The sequence below is a fragment of the Salmo salar genome, chromosome ssa01 (genome assembly GCF_905237065.1).
Source record: "Salmo salar chromosome ssa01, Ssal_v3.1, whole genome shotgun sequence".
NCBI classification, from domain to species: Eukaryota; Metazoa; Chordata; class Actinopteri; order Salmoniformes; family Salmonidae; genus Salmo; species Salmo salar.
The window spans coordinates 152,072,253-152,096,445 of NC_059442.1; the positions used below are offsets into that span (position 1 = coordinate 152,072,253).

At 42.6% G+C, this 24,193-nt stretch overlaps 1 protein-coding gene across 1 annotated transcript in view; it reads left to right on the top strand.

Annotated features, from left to right (window-relative positions):
• The window catches only part of LOC106568565 (tubulin polyglutamylase TTLL11-like), a 121,946-nt gene that overhangs the window by 92,410 nt on the left and 5,343 nt on the right, over positions 1–24,193 (top strand). The window lies entirely within an intron of this gene.

Consider the following 24,193-nt stretch of genomic DNA (forward strand, 5'->3'; position numbering starts at 1 on the left):
TACTATCATCATCACTATTCCTACCACCACCATCACTAAACTGCTGTCACTACCATCATCATTCTACTACTACCACCACCACCATCACTAAACTGCTATCACTACCATCATCATTACTACTACTGCAACCATCACTAAACTGCTATCAATACCATCATCATTACTACTACCACCACTACCATAACTAAACTGCTATCACTACCATGATCATTACTGCTACTACCACCACCATCACTAAACTGCTATCACTACCATCATCATTACTACCACCACCACCACCATCACTAAACTGCGATCACTACCATCATCATTACTAGTACCACCACCATCACTAAACTGGTATCACTGCCATCGTCATTACTACATCTACCACCACCACCATCACTAAACTGCTATCACTACCATCATCATTGCTACTACTACCACCACATAACTAAACTGCTATCACTACCATCATCATTACTACTACTACCACCACCACCATCACTAAACTGCTTTCACAACCATCATCATTACTACTACTACCACCCTGCCATCACTAAACTGCCTTCACTACCATCATCATTACTAATACTGCCACCATCACTAAACTGCTATCAATACCATCATCATTACTACTACCACCACTACCATAACTAAACTGCTATCACTACCATGATCATTACTACTACTACCACCACCATCACTAAACTGCTATCACTACCATCATCATTACTACCACCACCACCACCATCACTAAACTGCGATCACTACCATCATCATTACTACTACCACCACCATCACTAAACTGGTATCACTGCCATCGTCATTACTACATCTACCACCACCACCATCACTAAACTGCTATCACTACCATCATCATTGCTACTACTACCACCACATAACTAAACTGCTATCACTACCATAATCATTACTACTACTACCACCACCACCATCACTAAACTGCTATCACAACCATCATCATTACTACTACTACCACCCTGCCATCACTAAACTGCCTTCACTACCATCATCATTACTACTACTACCACCATCACTAAACTGTTATCAACACCTTCATCATTACTACTACCACCACCACCATCACTAAACTGCTATCACTACCATCATCATTACTACTACTACCCCCACCACCATCACTAAACTGCTATCACTACCATCATCATTACTACTACTACCACCACCACCATCACTAAACTGCTTTCACAACCATCATCATTACTACTACTACCACCCTGCCATCACTAAACTGCTTTCACTACCATCATCATTACTAATACTGCCACCATCACTAAACTGCTATCAATACCATCATCATTACTACTACCACCACCACCATAACTAAACTGCTATCACTACCATGATCATTACTACTACTACCACCACCATCACTAAACTGCTATCACTACCATCATCATTACTACCACCACCACCACCATCACTAAACTGCTATCACTACCATCATCATTACTACTACCACCACCATCACTAAACTGGTATCACTGCCATCGTCATTACTACATCTACCACCACCACCATCACTAAACTGCTATCACTACCATCATCATTGCTACTACTACCACCACCATAACTAAACTGCTATCACTACCATAATCATTACTACTACTACCACCACCACCATCACTAAACTGCTATCACAACCATCATCATTACTACTACTACCACCCTGCCATCACTAAACTGCCTTCACTACCATCATCATTACTACTACTACCACCATCACTAAACTGTTATCAACACCTTCATCATTACTACTACCACCACCACCATCACTAAACTGCTATCACTACCATCATCATTACTACTACCCCCACCACCATCACTAAACTGCTATCACTACCATCATCATTGCTACTACTACGACAACCATCACTAAACTGCTATCACTACCATCATCATTACTACTACTACCCCCACCACCATCACTAAACTGCTATGACTACCATCATCATTACTATTACTACCACCACCATCACTAAACTGCTATCAATACCATCATCATTACTACTACTCCCACCACCACCATCACTAAACTGTTGTCACTGCCATCATCATTACTACAACCACCACCAACACTTAACTGCTATCATTACCATCATCATTACAACTACTATCACCACCACCATCACTAAACTGCTATCACTACCATCATCATTACTACATCTACCACCACCACCATCACTAAACTGGTTTCACTACCATAATCATTACTACTACCACAACCACCATCACTAAACTGCTATCACATCCATCACCATTACTACTACTACCACCATCACTAAACTGTTATCAACACCATCATCATTACTACTACCACCACCACCATCACTAAACTGCTATAACTACCATTATCATTGCTACTACTACCACCACCATCACTAAACTGCTATCACAACCATTATCATTACTACTACTACCACCCTGCCATCACTAAACTGCTATCACTACCATCATCATTACCACTACTACCACCATCACTAAACTGTTATCAACACCATCATCATTACTACTACCACTACCACCATCACTAAACTGCTATCACTACCATTATCATTACTACTACTACTACCACCACGATCACTAAACAGCTATCACTACCATCATTACTATTACTACTACCACCACCACCATCAATAAACTGCTATCTCTACCATCATCATTACTACTACCACCACCACCACCATCACTAAACTGCTATCACTACCATCTTCATTACTACTACTACCTCTGCCATCACTAAACTGCTATCACTACCATCATTATTACTACTACTACCACCAACATCACTAAACTGCTATCACTACCATCATCATTACTACTACTACCACCACAACCATCACTAAACTGCTATCACTACCATCATCATTCTAATAATACCACAACCATCACTAAACTGTTATCACCAACATCATCATTACTACATCTACCACCACCACCATCACTAAACTGCTATCACTACCATCATCATTACTACTACCACCTCCACCATCACTAAACTGCTATCACTACCGTCATCATTAGTACTACTACCACTAACATCAGAAAACTGCTATCACTACCATCATCATTACTACTACTACCACCACCATCACTAAACCGCTATCACTACCACCATCATTACTACTACCACCACCACCACCATCACTAAACTGCTATCACTACCATCACCACTTCTACAACTACCACCACCATCACTAAACTGCTGTCAATACCATCATCATTCTTCTACTACCACCACCACCATAACTAAACTGGTATCAATACCATCATCATTACTAATACTCCAATCACCATCAATAACCTGCTATCACTACAATCATCATTAATACTACTACCACCACCATCACTAAACTGCTATCACAACCATCATCATTACTACTACTACCACCCTGCCATCACTAAACTGCTATCACTACCGTCATCATTAGTACTACTACCACTAACATCAGAAAACTGCTATCACTACCATCATCTTTACTACTACTACCACCACCATCACTAAACTGCTATCACTACCGTCATCATTACTACTACTACCACCACCATCACTAAACAGCTATCACTACCACCATCATTACTACTACCACCACCACCACCATCACTAAACTGCTATCACTACCATCACAACTTCTACAACTACCACCACCATCACTAAACTGCTATCAATACCATCATCATACCTCTACTACCACCACCACCATAACTAAACTGGTATCAATACCATCATCATTACTAATACTCCCATCACCATCACTAACCTGCTATCACTACAATCATCATTAATACTACTACCACCACCATCACTAAACTGCAATCACTACCATCATCATTATACTACTACCACCACCATCACTGAGCTGCTATCACTACCATCATCATTACTACTACTTCCACAACCACCATCACTAAACTGCTATCACTACCATCATCATTCTACTACTACCATCACCATCACTGAGCTGCTATCACTACCATCATCATTACAACTACTTACACAACCACCATCAGTAAACGGGTATCACTACCATCATCATTACTACTACTACCACCACCACCATCACTAAACTTCTATCACTGCCATCATCATTGCTACCACCACCAGCATCACTAAACTGCTTCCACTTCTACTTCCACCACCACCATCACTAAACTGCTATCACTACCATCATCATTACTACTACTACCACCACCACCATCACTAAACTGCTATCACTACCATCATCATTCTAATAATACCACCACCATCACTAAACTGCTATCACTACCATCATCATTACTACATCTACCACCACCACTGCTGTCACTACCATCATCATTACTACTCCCACCACCACCATCACTAAACTGCTATCACTACCATCATCACTTCGACAACTACCACCACCATCACTAAACTGCTATCAATACCATCATCATTCTACTACTACCACCACCACCATCACTAAACTGGTATCACTACCATCACCATTACTAATACTCCCAACACCATCACTAACCTGCTATCACAACAATCATCATTACAACTACTTCCACAACCACCATCAATAAACTGCTATCACTACCATCATCATTCTACTACTACCACCACCATCACTGAGCTGCTATCACTACCATCATCATTGCTACCACCACCACCATCACTAAAGTGCTACCACTTCTACTTCTACCACCACCATCACTAAACTGCAATCACTACCATCATCATTCTACTACTACCACAACCATCACTAAACTGCTATCAATACCATCATCATTACTACTACTACCACCACCACCATCACTAAACTGCTATCACTACCATCATCATTACTACTACTACTACCACCACTACCATCACTAAACTGCTATCACTACCATCATCATTCTAATAATACCACCACCATAACTAAACTGCTATCACTACCATCATCATTACTACTACTATCACAACCACCATCACTAAACTGCTATCACTACCATCATCACTTCGACAACTACCACCACCATCACTAAACTGCTATCAATACCATCATCATTCTACTACTACCACCATCACCATCACTAAACTGATATCACTACCATCATCATTACTAATACTCCCATCACCATCACTAACCTGCTATCACTACAATCATCATTAATACTACTATCACAACCAACATCACTAAACTGCTATCACTACCATGATCGTTACTACTACTACCACCACCATCACTAAACTGCTATCACTACTATCATCATTACTACTACTTCCACAACCACCATCACTAAACTGCTATCACTACCATCATCATTCTACTACTACCACCACCATCACTGAGCTGCTATCACTACCATCATCATTACTACTACTAACACAACCACCATCACTAAACTGGTATCACTACCATCATCATTACTACTACTACCACCACCACCATCACTAAACTGCTATCACTGCCATCATCATTGCTACCACCACCACCATCACTAAACTGCTACCACTTCTACTTCTACCACCACCATCACTAAACTGCTATCACTACCATCATCATTACTACTACTACCACCACCATCACTAAACTGCTATCACTACCATGATCATTACTACTTCTACCACCACCACCATCACTAAACTGCTATCACTACCATCATCATTACTATTATTACCACAACCATCACTAAACTGCTATCACTGCCATCATCATTACTACTACTACTACCACCACCATCACTAAACTGCTATCACTACCATGATCATTACTACTACTACCACCATCACTAAACTGCTATCACTACCATGATCATTACTACTTCTACCACCACCATCACTAAACTGCTATCACTACCATCATCATTACTATTATTACCACCACCATCACTAAACTGCTATCACTGCCATCATCATTACTACTACTACTACCACCACCATCACTAAACTGCTATCACTACCATCATCATTACTACTACTACCACCACCATCACTAAACTGCTATCACTACCATGATCATTACTACTACTACCACCACCATCACTAAACTGCTATCACTACCATCATCATTACTACTACCACCACCATCACTAAACTGCTATCACTACCTCATTGCTACTACTACCACAACCATCACTAAACTGCTATCACTACCATCATCATTACTACTACTACCACCACCATCACTAAACTGCTATCACTACCATGATCATTACTACTACTACCACCACCATCACTAAACTGCTATCACTACCTCATTGCTACTACTACCACAACCATCACTAAACTGCTATCACTACCATCATCATTCTACTACTACCACCACTATCACTGAGCTGCTATCACTACCATCATCATTACCACTACTACCACCACCACCATCACTGAACTGGTATCACTACCATCATCATTACTAATACTACCACAACGACCATGCTAAACTGCTATCACTATAATCATCATTACTACTAATACTGCCACCATTACTAAACTGCTAGTCCAGGAGGTACAGAGTGGCAGGCATGCTCGAGGTCAGGGCAGGCAGAATGCTCAGGCAGGCGGGTACAGAGTCCAGACAGGCAAGGGTCAAAACCAGGGAGGACTCGTAAAAACAGAGAGAAGGAAAAAGCAGGAGAACGGGAAAAAACAGGCTGGTTGACTTGACAAACAAGACGAACTGGCATGAGACAAGCAGGGAACACAGGAATATGTACCCAGGGACTAATGAGGAAGACAGGTGACCCCTGGAGGTGGGTGGAGACAATCACAAAGACAGGTGAAACATAGCAGGGCGTGACAACGGCAACCTTTCTCAATAGCAAGGCTATGCTCACTGAGTCGGTACATAGTCAAAGCTTTCCTTCATTTTGGGTCAGTCACGGTGGTCAGGTATTCTACCACTGTGTACTCTCTGTTTAGGGCCAAGTAGCATTCTAGTTTAATCTGTTTTTTTTCTTTTCAATGTGTCAAGTAATGATCTTTTTGTTTTCTCATGATTTTGTTAGGTCTAATTGTGTTGTTTTCTTGTGGCAACAGGTCACACATCTTTCTGCTGTTATGGCACACTGTGGTATTTCACCCAGTAGATATGGGAGTTTACCAAAGTCGGGTTTGTTTTCAAATTCTTTGTGGATCTGTGTAATCTGAGGTAAATATGTGTCTCTAATATGGTCATACATTTGGCAGGAGGTTAGGAAGTGCAGATCAGTTTCCACCTCATTTTGTGGGCAGTGTGCACATAGCCTGTCTTCTCTTGAGAGCCAGGTCTGCCTATGGCGGCCTTTCTCAATAGCAAGGCTATGGTCACTGAGTCTATACATAGTCAAAGCTTTCCTTTAGTTTGGGTCAGTCACAGTGGTCAGGTATTCTGCCACTGTGTACTCTCTGTTTAGGGCCAAATAGCATTCTAGTTTGCTCTGTTTCAAGTAATTATGTTTTTGTTTTGTCATGATTTGGTTGGGTCTAATTATGTTGCTGTCCTGGGGATCTGTGGGGTCTGTTTGTGTTTATGGACATAGCCCCAGGACCAGCTTGCTTTGGGGACTCTTCTCCAGGTTCATCTCTCTGTAGGTGATGGCTTTGTTATGGAAGGTTTGGGAATCGCTTATTTTTAGGTGGTTGTAGAATTTAATGGCTCTTTTCTGGATTTTGATAATTAGTGGATATCGGGCTAAATCTGCTCTGCATGCATTATTTGGTGTTCTACGTTGTGCACAGAGGACATTTTTGTTGAATTCTGCATGCAGATTCTTAATTAGTTTTTTGTCCCATTTTGTGAATTCTTGGATGGTGGGCGGACCCCAGACTTCACAACCATAAAGGGCAATGGGTTCTATAAATGATTCAAGTATTTTTAGCCAGATCCTAATTGGTATGTCGAATTTTATGTCCCTTTTGATGACATAGAAGGCCCTTCTTGCCTTGTTTCTCAGATCATTCACAGCTTTGTGGAAGTTACCTGTGGCGCTGATGTTTAGGCTGAGGTATGTATAGTTTTTTGTTTGCTCCAGGGCAACAGTGTCTAGAAGGATTTTTTTTTTTTAAATCTTACTGAGATTTACTGTCAGGGCCCAGATCTGGCAGAATCAGTGTAGAAGATCGAGGTGCTGCTGTAGGCCCTCCTTAGTTGGGGACAGAAGCACCAGATCATCAGTAAACAGTAGACATTTGACTTCATATTCTAGTAGGGTGAGGTCAGGTGCTGCAGACTGTTCTAGTGCCCTCGCCAATTCGTTGATATATATGTTAAAGTGGGTGGGGCTTAAGCTGCATCCCTGTCTCACCCCACGGCCCTGTGGAAAGAAATTTGCGTGTTTTTTGCCAATTTTAACTGCACACTTGTTGTTTGTGTACATGTATTTTATAATGTTGTATGTTTTTTCCCCAACACCACTTTCCATCAATTTGTATAGCAGACCCTCATGCCAAATTGAGTCAAAGGCTTTTTTTTTTTAAATCAACTTCTCTCTCTCGCTCTTTCGCTCTCTCTTATGTTACCATAACTGAAAATGGACAGAATAATGGGACTATTTTGTACTTTCCCGTCTATGCCATTCAACCGTTTGAGGGATTTCCAGAGCCTTTTCCTTTACTGTGTGTCATTGGTTCCCCGGTAAGGCTGAACTAAGTGTCATAGCTACTGCCATAGAGATTGTAGCCTGCAGATGTAGGATCTTAATTTGATCTCTCTTTTGTTGCTGAGAATGTTCCTGCAGAGCAGTAAATCCAAACTTGTAGTGTATTTGAGTTTTTAACTTTAGAAAACTTTTTGTCATTATGAAATGTCATACTTGATTTGCCATAACGAAAAATGTATCAACCCCTATAAAAATGTCCATTCATTATAATCCACATAATAATGATAATTTCCTGTTGCTGCAGGATTATTTTCCTGCTGTAGCAAACTGACTCAAATTAAGATCCTACATCTGTATATAAGCTCATGCGTTACTGCTACAGGGACAGCTGTGGATTCAGCTGTTTTGTGGCCTTTTAGGGGCTTGATTTAGTTGGCAAGGGGTTGGCATTGGGATTCTACAGTCATCGTGTTTGCCTTTATTTGCCCACCTGTTTGTTTTCTTCAGATTCACTGATGGCTAGGCGAGATCAAATTACATGTGTATTGAGTTATTTTTAAAAGTCCAAAAAGTATAAGTTGTCTGCATTGCAGTGTATCAGTCTGCAGTGTATCAGTCTGCAGTCTATCAGTAGTAGAAAGTGACACAACAACTGATTGTTTTGAACACACACTCCCCCTGCTTACCATCATTCAGGAGCTAAACGTTGAGTGTTTCTTTGTGTCAGCTGGCCAGGCAGAGAATTGCGGGAAGATGTTTGTTAGCTGTGCAGACACAGTGTGACTTAGTCTGATGATTGCCTATAGGGGAAAATTATAACTAATTATCCTCAGCTAGCTAGCGCTAATGCTTATTCATTTAGCCATTAGATTTGATTTTGCTAAAAAACAATCAGTGCAGTGCCAAGTGATGCAGCGACAAAATGAGAAGACATTAATCATGTCTTCTTCTTCTTTATGAGTTACTGTGTGTGTGTGTGTGTGTGTGTGTGTGTGTGTGTGTGTGTGTGTGTGTGTGTGTGTGTGTGTGTGTGTGTGTGTGTGTGTGTGTGTGTGTGTGTGTGTGTGTGTGTGTGTGTGTGTGTCCTGAGCTGTGTTGATCAACTCTATGCCTATTGAACAAAAACCCATCATTAAGAAACAATGGTTATGTCAACAGCCAGCAGTTATGGCAACAGCCAGCCCAAAACTCTCTGATAATGGCTTCATCTGATAAACGCTAAACTCGCCTCGCTGACAAGCTCTCTCCCCCCTACCTCTCCCTCCTCACCCCTCCTTCCCTGTCCATACCCTCCACAGTAGCCAAACATGTCTGATTTCCAGTAATGATCTGCATAATTTAAATAAAATAAGTGTAAAAATGGACGTGAGACGTTTTGATTCTGGAACCATCAAGGGAACAAATAAGCAAACTAATGCAATACGGGAGGTCATATCTCTGTGTTTTTACATCAGCAGTTGCCACAACGTGCTTATACAGATACCCAGCCTAAAACCCAAAAGAGCAAGCAATGCAGATGTAGAAGCACAGAGGCTAGGAAAAACTCCCTAGAAAGGCAGGAACCTAGGAAGAAACCTAGAGAGGAACCAGGCTCTGAGGGGTGGCCAGTCCTCTTCTGGCTGTGCCGGGTGAAGATTATAAGAGTACATGGCGATTAAGGCCGATTTGTTCTTCAAAATGTTCAAATTTCATAGATGACCAACAGGGTCTAAATAATAATCACAGTGGTTGTAGAGGGTGCAAGAGGTCAGCACCTCAGGAGTAAATGTCAGTTGGCTTTTCATAGCCAAACATGGGGGGGGGTCGAAACAGCGTGTCCGGGACAAGGTCGCACGTCCGGTGAACAGGTCAGGGTTCCATAGCTGCAGGCAGAACAGCAGAAACTGGATCAGCAGCACTTATTAATAATATTATTAATTATGATCTAAAAGGCAAAACTGGCAAAACTGATCTCTGAGACGCTTTGTGAATACGGGCCTAGATCTTACTTCCATCCACCCATAGCTGCTTGTACTGGTCTCTCTACTGCTCACAACTCTCTGCTTCTCTACACTATCTCCCAGGGGCTCGCAACAGAAGAGGCAATAACAATGTTAGCAGCAAAGCCATAACAACTCTACCATCTCTGCAGTTTGCCCTAGTTTTACTGGGACTGGAATGGATCCACTTCTGATGTTTTTCTCTTCTTTGCTCTGGCTGGGTATTAATGAGTAACAACTGCTCACTCTCATCCTACCTCTCATTATCCACAGTTACTGTTCCAGAATGCGTTTAAAACCCTGATCCGGAACTCTTTTATCTCATGGAAAACAAACTGTTCCACCGTCGTTTGGGGAACTAAGACATTGTTCACTCATCAGCTTATGGTACAGGTACAGTACCAGTCAAAAGTTTGGACACACCTACTCATTCCAGGGTTTTTCTTTATTTTTACTATTTTGTACATTGTAGAATAATAGTGAAGAGATCCAAACTATGAAATAACAACTGGGGGTGTGCTTTGCTGGTGACACTGTGAATGTAGATAGGTAGGAGGTAGTAGGGTAGGATGTAGAAAGGTAGGAGGTAGTTATTGAGGTAGAGTCGACATAGATCTAAGTCTCTTATGAATAAGGATGTCTGTGTCTGAGATGGAAGGAGAGCGGAACAAAGGGACAGTTGAAAACAAAATATAGAGGCAGTATAGAAAATGGAAAGAGAGAGAAGGAAAGACAGTGGTGAGGTTTGACAGAAGGGAGTGAGAGAGAGACAGCTAGGAGGAATAATGACTGCATGACCCACAGACACAGAGAGGTAGAATAGATAGGTTTGACGGTATCACTGACACACTCAGACATGCAGTACTCTCACCTACACCATTAATCCTTCAGCACAGAATGTTACGCTGAGCTAAAGTGTTCTACTGAGTTACGCTGAGCTGAGGTGTATGTCGCGGGAAGTTACAGTGTGTGTCGCGTGTCCTGTGCCATCGGCGGGGGTGATTTATCTGTGTGTGTGTGTGTGTGTGTGTGTGTGTGTGTGTGTGTGTGTGTGTGTGTGTGTGTGTGTGTGTGTGTGTGTGTGTGTGTGTGTGTGTGTGTGTGTGTGTGTGTGTGTGTGTGTGTGTGTGGAGAATGGAACACGGACATTACCTCACACACACATTCCTCCTCTCATCCCAACCTACAGGAAGATTTATCTGAGTCTAAAGCCCCCTTTACAAACTGAACGTGAAAAAAATGTTCTGGTCATTCCCCTCATTTCGAGGAGCATTTGTAGCATTTCCTGTGTCTTTGCTCTGGTGGTTCTGATTGGATCTTCTCTAGTGTTCTTGTTGTGACATTACAGGGCTGATTGATCCTATTAAAGATTCAGATGTCATTCACTCTGCTTCCATATTTATGGAGAAAGGGAAACTAACTGCCCGCTGATGGTCAGAAGTACCATCTTTGTGGAGCTGGGAGACAGGAGCCTTGTATCTCTAAGTAAAGCTCCTGGAAAAGGTGAGGTTGAGCCAACTGGCAGAAGACACATAGTAAGGAAGACTATCTTTCATCAAGCCAAACCTAGATGCCTAGTGACTCATTCACACTATCCTGCATCATCACTCCTATCCTCAACACTCCTATCCTCATCACTGCTATCCTCAACACTCCTATCCTCATCACTGCTGTCCTCATCAGTCCTATCCTCATCAGTCCTATCCTCATCACTGCTATCCTCATCATTCCTATCCTCAACACTCCTATCCTCAACACTCATATTATCATCACTCCTATCCCCAACACTCCTATCCTCATCACTCCGATTCAACTTTAATGGAATGTGGCAGCTTCAGCAGCAGCAGTACATGAAAAAGCTTCTGATCAGGATTCAATGACTCCTCTCCTCCTGAATCTGCATTTTAGCCTTAAATCCCCCTTTCCCCACTCAGTGAAGGCTTCGGTTCAGGCAAGAAGAGAATCAGTCATCTGCACGCTTTTGTAAACAACAACCAAATTGTTTATTGTTGATCAATGCTACTTACTCCTCTGTATTCAGGTTGGTTGCTGGAGGGAGAAGATTCACTAAGTTGCTGTGAGAAAGCAGAAAGTGGAATATAGATTGTTTTAGCTCCTTGGTTAGTTCCACTTGGCTTGGCAGGCAGTGTTTTTTAAACACTAACTGCTGGTTAAGCCCTTCTTCAGTGTGACAGTAGGTTTAAAGGGGCAATCAGCAGTTGCTATATCCATTTATTTTGTTATAAATTAATGATATAAAGTACCAGTCAAAGGTTTGGACACACCTACTCATTCAAGGGGGTTTCTTTATTTTTACTATTTTCTACATTGTAGAATAATAGTGAAGACATCAAAACTATGAAATAACACATATGGAGATGAGATGATCATGGACTTCAGGAAACAGCAGAGGGAGCACCCCCCTATCCATATCGACAGGACAGCAGTGGAGAAGGTGGAAGGTTTTAAGTTCCTCGGCGTACACATCACTGACAAACTGAAATGGTCCACCCACACAGACAGTGTGATGAAGAAGGCGCAACAGCACCTCTTCAACCTTAGGAGGCTGAAGAAATTTGGCTTGTCACCTAAAGCCCTCACAAACTTTTACAGATGCACAATTGAGAGCATCCTGTCTGGCTGTATCACCGCCTGGTATGGCAACTGCACCGCCCACAACCGCAGGGCTCTCCAGAGGTGGTGCGGTCTGCACAACGTATCATCGGGGGCAAACTACCTGCCCTCCAGGACACCTACAGCACCCAAATTTCACAGGAAGGCCAAAAAGATCATCAAGGACAACAACTACCCGAGCCACTGCCTGTTCACCCCGCTATCATCCAGAAGGCGAGGTCAGTACAGGTGCATCAAAGCATGGCCCGAGAGACTGAAAAACAGCTTCTATCTCAAGGCCATCAGACTGTTAAACAGCCATCATTAGCACAGTGAGGCTGATGCCTATATACACAGACTTTAATTATTGGCCACTTTAATAAATGGAACACTAGTCACTTAAATAATGTCACTTTAATAATGTTTACATATCTTGCATTACTCATCTCATATGTAGATACTGTATTCTACACTATTTTACTGCATCTTAGTCTACAGTCGTGGCCAAAAGATTTGAGAATGACACAAATATTAATTTTCACAAAGTCTGCTGCCTCAGTTTGTATGATGGCAATTTGCATTTCAGCCCTGCCACAAAAGGACCAGCTGACATCATGTCAGTGATTCTCTTGTTAACACAGGTGTGAGTGTTGACGAGGACAAGGCTGGAGATCACTCTGTCATGCTGATTGAGTTCGAATAACAGACTGGAAGCTTCAAAAGGAAGGTGGTGCTTGGAATCATTGTTCTTCCTCTGTCAAACATGGTTACCTGCAAGGAAACACGTGCCATCATCATTGCTTTGCACAAAAAGGGCTTCACAGGCAAGGATATTGTTTCCAGTAAGATTGCACCTAAATCAACCATTTATCGGATCATCAAGAACTTCAAGGAGAGCGCTTCAATTGTTGTGAAGAAGGCTTCAGGGCGCCCAAGAAAGTCCAGCAAGCGCCAGGTCCTAAAGTTGATTCAGCTGCGGGATCGGGGCACCACCAGTACAGTGCTTGCTCAGGAATGGCAGCAGGCAGGTGTGAGTGCAGCAGGCAGGTGTGAGTGCATCTGCACGCACAGTGAGGCGAAGACTTTTGGAGGATGGCCTGGTGTCAAGAAGGGCAGCAAAGAAGCCACTTCTCATCAGGAAAACATCAGGGACAGACTGATATACTGCAAAAGGTACAGGGATTGGACTGCTGAGGACTGGGGTAAAGTCATTTTCTCTGAGGAATCCCCTTTCCGATTGTTTGGGGCATCCGGAAAAAAGCTTGTCCGGAGAAGACAAGGTGAACGCTACAATCACTCCTGTGTCATGCCAACAGTAAAGCATCCTGTTACCATTCATGTGTGGGGTTGCTTCTCAGCCAAGGGAGTGGGCTCACTCACAATTTTGCCTAAGAACACAGCCATGAATAAAGAATGGTACCAATACATCCACCGAGAGCAACTTCTCCCAACCATCCAGGAACAGTTTGGTGACGAACAATGCCTTTTCCAGCATGATGGAGCACCTTGCCATAAGGCAAAAGTGATAACTAAGTGGCTCGGTGGACAAAACATCGATATTTTGGGTCCATGGCCAGGAAACTCCCCAGACCTTAATCCCATTGAGAACTTGTGGTCAATCCTCAAGAGGCGGGTGGACAAACAAAAACCCACAAATTCTGACAAACTCCAAGCATTGATTATGCAAGAATGGGCTGCCATCAGTCAAAATGTGGCTCAGAAGTTAATTGACAGCATGCCATGGCGGATTGCAGAGGTCTTGAAAAAGAAGGGTCAAGCACTGCAAATATTGACTCTTTGCATCAACTTCATGTAATTGTCAATAAAAGCATTTGACACTTATGAAATGCTTGTAATTTTACTTCAGTATTCCATAGTAACATCTGACAAAAATATCTAAAGAATCAGCAAACCTTCTGGAAATTAATATTTGTGTCATTCTCAAAACTTTTGGCCACGACTGTACGCCGCTCTAACATTGCTCATCCACATATTTATATATTCTTAATTCCATTCCTTTACTTAGATTTGTGTGTATTTGGTATATGTTGTGAAATTGTTAGATATTACTGCACTGTCGGAGCTGGAAACACAAGCATTTCGCTACACCCACAATAACATCTGCTAAACATGTGCAAGTGACCAATCAAATTTGATTTGATTTTGATTAGATATGGAATCATGTAGTAATCAAAAAAGTGTTAAACAAATCAAAATATATCTTATATTTTAGATTCTTCAAAGTAGCTATCCTTTGCCTTGATGACAGCTTTGCACACTTTTGGCATTCTCTCAACCAGCTTCATGAGGTAGTCACCTGGAATGCATTTCAATTAACAGGTGTGCCTTGTCCAACATTTTGACTGGTACTGTATGTCCCCATTGATTATTGAAGAATATAACTTACAAATCCCCCATGAGTTTAGTTCAACTGTCGTACCCATAATAACCCAAAATATAAACTTGTTTTACTCCAATGTTTGTCAATAAAGTAAATGTAAACAAACTATATAGCATCAAAAACATGGTTAAAACTATAATTTTGATATCATGGATGGTCAGTCCTTACATCCATAGCCCTGTCTATGCATTTAGGAGTGGTTACATTTCTCCAGCCCCATCCCTTAGCTTTTTACCAAAACAGGAGTGGGAAGAACACTTTGTTATTGTTGCTACTGCTGATTGCAGCTTTAAAGCTTTCTGTGGCCACTCTGCTACCTCCACAGCAAGGTTAAAGTGTCATGTTCTGACCAGTAAAGGGGTTATTTGTTATTGTAGTTTGGTCAGGATGTGGCAGGGGGGTATTTGTTTTATGTGGTTCGGGGTTTGTTAGTATATGTGTTTATGTAGAGGGGTGTTTGGTTAGAGTATTCCGGGGTTTTTGGGTTATGTTCTATATTTCGTATTTCTATGCTCTGTCTATGTTGTGTATTTCTTTGTTGGCCTGGTATGGCTCTCAATCAGGAACAGCTGTATATCGTTGTTGCTGATTGAGAGTCATACTTAGGTAGCCTGTTTTCACCTGTCCCTTTGTGGGAAGTTGTTGTTGCATAGCTGTGCGTTTAGCCTGCAATCCTGTTCTTTCGATCGTTTTCTTGCTTTGTTTGTTCAGTGTTAAATAAAGTCACTATGAGCACTCAACCCGCTGCGCCTTGGTCCACTACGTATGACGACCGTTACATAGAGGAGAGGATGAAGCGAGAGATGGAGTGGGTGACAGGATATTGTATGGATGGAGGGTGGGAATGAGGTTATTCCTCTAAATTTGGGAACTAAGACATTATTCACTCACTGATTAGCAGTTGCTAAGCTCTAGGAGGTTTTATTGGTCATCCCTGCCAATGGACAGACCTCTCTCTCTCTCATATTCTTGTGCACTCTTTCTCTCACCTCAACCCTTTTATCATCCTGTTGTCACCCTGTTATCATCCTTTTATCACCTTGTTATCACCCTGTTATGATCCTGTTATCACTGTGTTATCATCACCATGTTATCATCATGTTATCATTTCCCTGTTATCAACAACCTGTTATCACCGTCTTATAATCAACCTGTTATCACCCTGTTATCACACTGTTATCAGCCTCTTATTGCCCTGTTACCACCCTGCTATCATCCCCATGTTATAACCCTGTTATCATCCTGTTATCACCCTCTTATCAACACCCTGTTATCATCCTGTTATTACCATGTTATCATCATCCTGTTATCACCCTGTTACCACCCTGATACCAGCCTGTTATCACCCTGTTTTCATCCTGTTATCACCCTGTTTTCATCCTGTTATCACCCCTTTTCCACTCAGTTACCACCCTGTTATCATCCTGTTACCACCCTGTTATCACCCTGTTATCATCCTGTTATCACCCTGTCATAATCCTCTTATCACCACCCTCACATAATCATCCAGAGTCAATCTACTCTCCAATTTGTAGAAATAAAGTCATCCAACACTTTTTCTTTTGGCAAGGAATTTATTTTAATTTCTCTCAAAGATAACCCACATTTAAATGCTAACCTCACAGCTCCAAAGTGGAGATCACTAGTGCATGTAGAGAGAGATGGAGTAGGTCACTACTCAAAAAGTCATTGTTTGGTATTTATTTGGTGCGGTTCTGCCCGTGTCAGATTGAGTTGTTTTGTAGAGCCTCTAGAAAATAAAGCCCAAACGACACTGTTGGTACAGCAGTGGGCTGTTGAGTGTGATGTCGCGTGGATAAAGGATTTGTGTATGAGAGAGGTTGTAGAGGGCGAATTGGTCATGTTGTTTTCTGCAGCATTCGTAAGCTCACAGGGAGAATATATGTTTTTCTCTACTGTCTCTGCCTTCTGTCATTCATCAAAGTATGGAACGTGTAAAGTTGAAATAGAAAGGTGTTCCTAGAGAACTGTCTTGAAACAGAAAGGGGTCAAACTGAGTCTGACATTAAAACATGACAGTTAATCTGAGTTAGTCTGTGGGAACATGTGAATGAGGTGTCTTGTCTCTATCCCTCTCCTTCTCTCCCCTATCTTTTTCTCTCTCTCTCTGTCCCCTTCTCTACCTTTCTTCTTCTACCCCCCCCCTCTCTCCCCCCCATCTCTCTCTCTCTCTCTCTCTCTCTCTCTCTCTCTCTCCCCTCTCCCTCCTCCCAATGTCAAGTGCTATCTGTTCTGAACAGCAGCAGGCCACTCAGAGCTAAACACTAATCATTCTCCAATCTGCCACTACAGCTCTGCTCAACACTACTGAATCCTCTCCACAGCCAGCGCTATCTGAGTGCTTATGAGTGGCTCAGAGAGGGTAGCCCACAGAGCCTGAGGGAGGGGTGTGTGGTTATGAATGGCTCAGAGAGGGTAGCCCACAGAGCCTGAGGGAGGGGTGTGTGGTTATGAATGGCTCAGAGAGGGTAGCCCACAGAGCCTGAGGGAGGGGTGTGTGGTTATGAATGGCTCAGAGAGGGTAGCCCACAGAGCCTGAGGGAGGGGTGTGTGGTTATGAATGGCTCAGAGAGGGTAGCCCACAGAGCCTGAGGGAGGGGTGTGTGGTTATGAATGGCTCAGTGAGGGTAGCCCACAGAGCCTGAGGGAGGGGTGTGTGGTTATGAATGGCTCAGAGAGGGTAGCCCACAGAGCCTGAGGGAGGGGTGTGTGGTTATGAATGGCTCAGAGAGGGTAGCCCACAGAGCCTGAGGGAGGGGTGCGTGTGTGTGTTTTTGTGAGTTTGAGAGTTTGAGTGTCCTCTCATCTTCCAGCATGTGTGAATGCATCAACCCTCTCTTAGGTCTTAACCAGGGCAGCCCCAAACTCCTAATTACCTTGCAGAGCTAGCACTGAACAACCTACCTCTCTGTCTTTCTTAACTTCCTTCTTTCAAAGTTCTAACACAGCTTGTAGAAGTGTGAGTTCTGTTCCACTCCTCTAATAGAATACAGGTGAGTGATTGTTCCACTTCAACTGAAGGAGGAGAACAGCAATTTGTTCTTTTTGTTTTTAACAATTGGACAGTTTTTTTTACACTTTTCTGCTGTAGAATTCAATATCCTGTCAAGATGAAGGTGAGGTTATATGCAGGGAGAGAGGAGAGAAAGAGTGAGAGAGGAGAGAGGGTTGGAGATTGCTTTGTAAGCTTAAATGGCACCTCAGAAAATAGTGTTTTGTTTGTGGAAATTCGTGCTCTACTCTGCTCTGTTCTGTTGTCATTTGTGTTTGTGACTGGTTTTACAGATTGGCTTTGAGTTTATGTTTACAAGCCTACCTCAGCACATTCAGCCATTATATAGGAGAGAAATAAAGATACAGTCTACAGCAAGTTAAACCACACTGCTGAGAGTGCTACAGTTGAAGTCAGAAGTTTACATACACTTGGAGTCATTAAAACTCAACCACTCCACTCCATTCAACCACTCCAAAAATGTCTTGTTCACAAACTATAGTTTTGGCAAGTCAGTTAGGACATCTACTTTGTGCATCTACTTTGTGCACGACACAAGTAATTTTTCCAACAATTGTTTACAGACAGATTATTTCATGTATAATTAACTGTATCACAATTCCAGTGGGTCAGAAGTTTACATACACTAAGTTGACTGTGCCTTTCAACAGCTTGGAAAATTCCAGAAAATGATGTCATGGCTTTAGAAGCTTCTGATTGGCTAATTGACATCATTTGAGTGAATTGGAGCTGTACCTGTGGATGTATTTCAAGGCCTACCTTCAAACTCAGTGCCTCTTTGCTTGACATCATGGGAAGAAAAAGAAAATCAGCCAAGACCTCAGAAAAAATTGTAGAGCTCCACAAGTCTGGTTCATCTTTGGGAGCAATTTCCAAAAGCCTGAAGGTACCACGTTCATCTGTACAAACAATAGTACGCAAGTATAAACACCATGGGACCACGCAGCCATCATACCGCTCAGGAAGGAGACGCGTTCTGTCTCCTAGAGATTAACGTACTTTGGTGCGAAAAGTGCAAATCAATCCCAGAACAACAGCAGGGAACCTTGTGAAGATGCTGGAGGAAACAGGTACAAAAGTATCTATATCCACAGTAAACCGAGTCCTATATCGACATAACCTGGAAGGCTGCTCAGCAAGAAAGAAGCCACTGCTCCAAAACAGCCATAAAAAAGCCAGACTACGGTTTGCAACTGCACATGGGGACAAAGATCATACCTTTTGGAGAAATGTCCTCTGGTCTGATGAAACAAAAATAGAACTGTTTGGCCATAATGACCATCGTTATGTTTGGAGGAAAAAGGGGGAGGCTTGCAAGCCGACGAACACCATCCCAACCGTGAAGCACGGCGGTGGCAGCATCATGTTGTGGGGATGCTTTGCTGCAGGAGGGACTGGTGTGCTTCACAAAATAGATGACATCATGAGGGAGGAAAATTATGTGGATAAATTAAAGCAACATCTCAAGACATCAGTCAGGAAGTTAAAGCTTAGTCGCAAATGGATCTTCCAAATGGACAATGACCCCAAGAATACTTCCAAAGTTGTGGCAAAATGGCTTAAGGACAACAAAGTCAAGGTATTGGAGTGGCCATCACAAAGCCCTAACCTCAATCCTATAGAACATTTGTGGGCAGAGCGAGCAAGGAGGCCTACAAACCTGACTCAGTTACACCAGCTCTGTCAGGAGTAATGGGCCAAAATTCACCCAACTTATTGTGGGAAGCTTGTGGAAGGCTACCCGAAACGTTTGACCCAAATTAAACAATTTAAAGGCAATGCTACCAAATACTAATTGAGTGTATGTAAACTTCTGAAACACTGGGAATGTGATGAAAGCAATAAAAGCTGAAATAAATCATTCTCTCTAATATTATTCTGACATTTTACATTCTTAAAAAAAAGTGGTGATCCTAACTGACCTAAGACAATTTTTACTATTATTAAATGTCAGGAATTGTGAAAAACTGAGTTTAAATGTATTTGGCTAAGGTGTATATAAACTTCTGACTTCAACTGTACTTCATTTGTACTTAATTTGTCCTCGTGTGTGTGTGTGTGTGTGTGTGTGTGTGTGTGTGTGTGTGTGTGTGTGTGTGTGTGTGTGTGTGTGTGTGTGTGTGTGTGTGTGTGTGTGTGTGCCTGTCTCTGTGTGTGCTTGTGCTTATGTGGTGTGTGGGTGCTTGCACGTTTGCATCTCGCCGTGCGTGCATCCTCATAATAAGTTTCCACAGTGGGACAATGGTGCTAGACAGCTCTGAGACCCCTACACTCTCTCTGGTCTCTCTCTGCTCTCTCAATTCAATTCAATTTAAAGGCTTTATTGGCATGGGAAACATATGTTAACATTGCCAAAGCAAGTGAAATAGATAATAAACAAAGGTGAAATAAACAATAAAAATGTACAGTAAACATTACACTCACAGAAGTTCCAAAAGATTAAAGACATTTTAAATGTCATATTATGTCTATATACAGTGTTAAAACGATGTGCAAATAGTTAAAGTACAGCAGGGAAAATAAATAAACATACATTTGGGTTGTATTTACAATGGTGTTTGTTCTTCACTGGTTGCCCTTTTCTTGTGGCAACAGGTCACACATCTTGCTGCTGTGATTGCACACTGTGGTATTTCACCCAGTAGATATAGGAGTTTATCAAAATTGGCTTTGTTTTCGATTTCTCTGTTGATCTGTGTAATCTGAGGAAATATGTTTGTCTGATATTGTCATACATTTGGCAGGAGGTTAGGAAGTGCAGCTCAGTTTCCACCTCATTTAGTGGGCAGTGTGCACATAGCCTTTCTCTTGAGAGCCAGGTCTGCCTATGGCGGCCTTTCTCAATAGCAAGGCTACAGTGCGTTGCAAAAGTAATCATCCCCTTTGCGTTTTTCCTATTTTGTTGTATTACAACCTGTAATTTAAATGGATTTATATTTGGATTCCATGTAAAGGACATACACAAAATAGTCCAAGTTGGTGAAGTGAAATTAAAAAAATAACATGTTTCAAAAAAAAAAAAAAAATGTATAACAGAAAAGTGGTGCGTGCATATGTATTCACCCCTTTTGCTATGAAGCCCCTAATAAGATCTGGTGCAACCAATTACCTTCAGAAGTGACATAATTAGTTAAATAAAGTCCACCTGTGTGCAATCTAAGTGTCACATGATCTGTCACATGATCTCAGTATACATACACCTGTTCTGAAAGGCCACAGAGTCTGCAACACCACTAAGCAAGGGCCACCGCCAAGCAAGCGGCACCATGAAGACCAAGGAGCTCGCCAAAAGTTGTGGAGAAGTACAGATCAGGGTTGGGTTATAAAAAAATATCCAAAACTTTAAACATCCCACGGAGTACCATTAAATCCATTATTAAAAAATTGAAAGAATATGGCACCACAACAAACCTGCCAGGAGAGGGCAGCCCACCAAAACTCACAGACCAGGCAAGGAGGGCATTAATCAGAGAGGCAACAAAGAGACCAAAGATAACCTTGAAGGAGCTGTAAAGCTCCACAGCGGAGATTAGAGTATCTGTCCATAGGCCGTACACTCCACAGAGCTGGGCTTTACGGAAGACTGGCCAAACAAAAGCCATTGCTTGAAGAAAAAAACAAGCAAACACGTTTAGTGTTTCCCAGAAGGCATGTGGGAGACTCCCCAAACATATGAAAGAAGGTACTCTGGTCAGATGAGACTAAAATTGAGCTTTTTGGCCATCAAGGAAAACACTATTTCTGGCGCCAACCCAACACCTGTCATCACCCCGAGAATACCAGGGACTAGGAAACTGGTCAGAATTGAAGGAATGATGGATGGCGCTAAATACAGGGAAATTCTTGAAGGAAACCTGTTTCAGTCTTCCAGAGATTTGAGACTAGGACGGAGGTTCACCTTCCAGCAGGACAATGACCCTAAGCATACTGCTAAAGCAACACTTAAGTGATTTGAGGGGAAACATTTAAATGTCTTGGAATGACCTAGTCAAAGCCCAGACCACAATCCAATTGAGAATCTGTGGAATGACTTAAAGATTGCGGTACACCAGCTTGAAGGAGCTGGAGCAGTTTTGCCTTGAATAATGGGCAAAAATCCCAGTGGCTATAGAGACATACCCCAAGAGACTTGCAGCTGTAATTGCTGCAAAAGGTGGCTCTACAAAGTATTGACTTTGGGGGGCTGACTAGTTATGCACGCTCAAGATTTCTGATCTTTTGTCTTATTTCTTGTTTGTTTCACAATAAAAAATTATTTTCATCTTCAAAGTGGTAGGCATGTTGTGTAAATCAAATGAAATCAAAAAATCAATTTTAATTCCAGGTTGTAAGGCAACAAAATAGGAAAAATGCCAAGGGGTGTGAATTATTTCGCAAGCCACTGTATGATCACTGAGTCTGTACATAGTCAAAGCTTTCCTTAAGTTTGGTTCTGCCACTGTGTTCTCTCTGTTTAGGGCCAAATAGCATTCTAGTTTGCTCAGTTTTTTTGTTAATTCTTTCCAATGTGGGACTCTGTGGTGTCTCTCTCTTTCTCTCTCTCTCTCTATCTCTGTTCTCTCCCTGCTGTCTCACTCTGCTTTCTCACTCTGTTCTCTCTGCTCTCTCTCGCTCTCTGCTCTCTTGCTCTGTTCTCTCTCTGCTCTCTCTTTCTCTCTGTTCTCTCACTGTTCTCTCTGTTCTCTGTCTGTTTTCTCTTCTCTTTCTCTGTTCTCACTCTGCTTTCTCACTCTGTTCTCTCTGCTCTCTCTCGCTCTCTGCTCTCTTGCTCTGTGCTCTCTCTGCTCTCTCGCTCTCTCTGTTCTCTCTCTGCTATCTCTCTATCTCTTTCTGCTCTCCCTCTTTGGGTATATGAGAGCACCTCTAGAAGGATGAACTCCTTCTCTCCTCTTTGCTTCCCACTCTCCTCCCCTGCTTCCCACTCTCCTCCCCTGCTTCCCCTCTTTCCTCCCCTGCTTCCCCTCTTTCCTCCCCTGCTTCCCCTCTCTCTTCCCTGCTTTCCTCTCTCCTCCCCATCTTCCTCTCCCTCCTCCCCTCTGCCTTGGTTTCTCCTTGAACCATAAGAATGTTATCTTGTTTCCCTTTACTCTCTTCTCCTCCCCTCTCTTCTCTCTCTGCTCCTCTCCCTGGGTCTCCTAACACGGGCCCAGACGTCTGGCTACAGCCCTGAGAGAACAGAGAGGAGAGCTTAACATCTTCCTGTCACCACTTGGTTTCTGTCTTGTTTGTAGTCCATCTGGTTGCTGACCTTTAGGCGATATTTGCACCGTGTGTGTGTGACTGTGTGTGCATGAGAGTAGATGATTGTCCACAGCACAGTGCTTGTATAGATGGGAGATCTTATCTCTCAGTTGACCTGTAGAAGTGTAGAGGAGCGCAGTGAAACGTGCTCCCCCATCTACCACCACCACTACCTCCTCCACGCTCTTCCTCCATCCTCGTCCTCTTCCTCCTGCTCCCTCATCTACCACCTCCTCCTCCTCCTCCACGCTCTTCCTCCATCCTCATCCTCTTCCTCCTGCTCCCTCACCTACCACCTCCTCCTCCTCCTCCACACTCTTCCTCCATCCTCATCCTCTTCCTCCTGCTCCCTCATCTACCACCACCACCTCCTCCTCC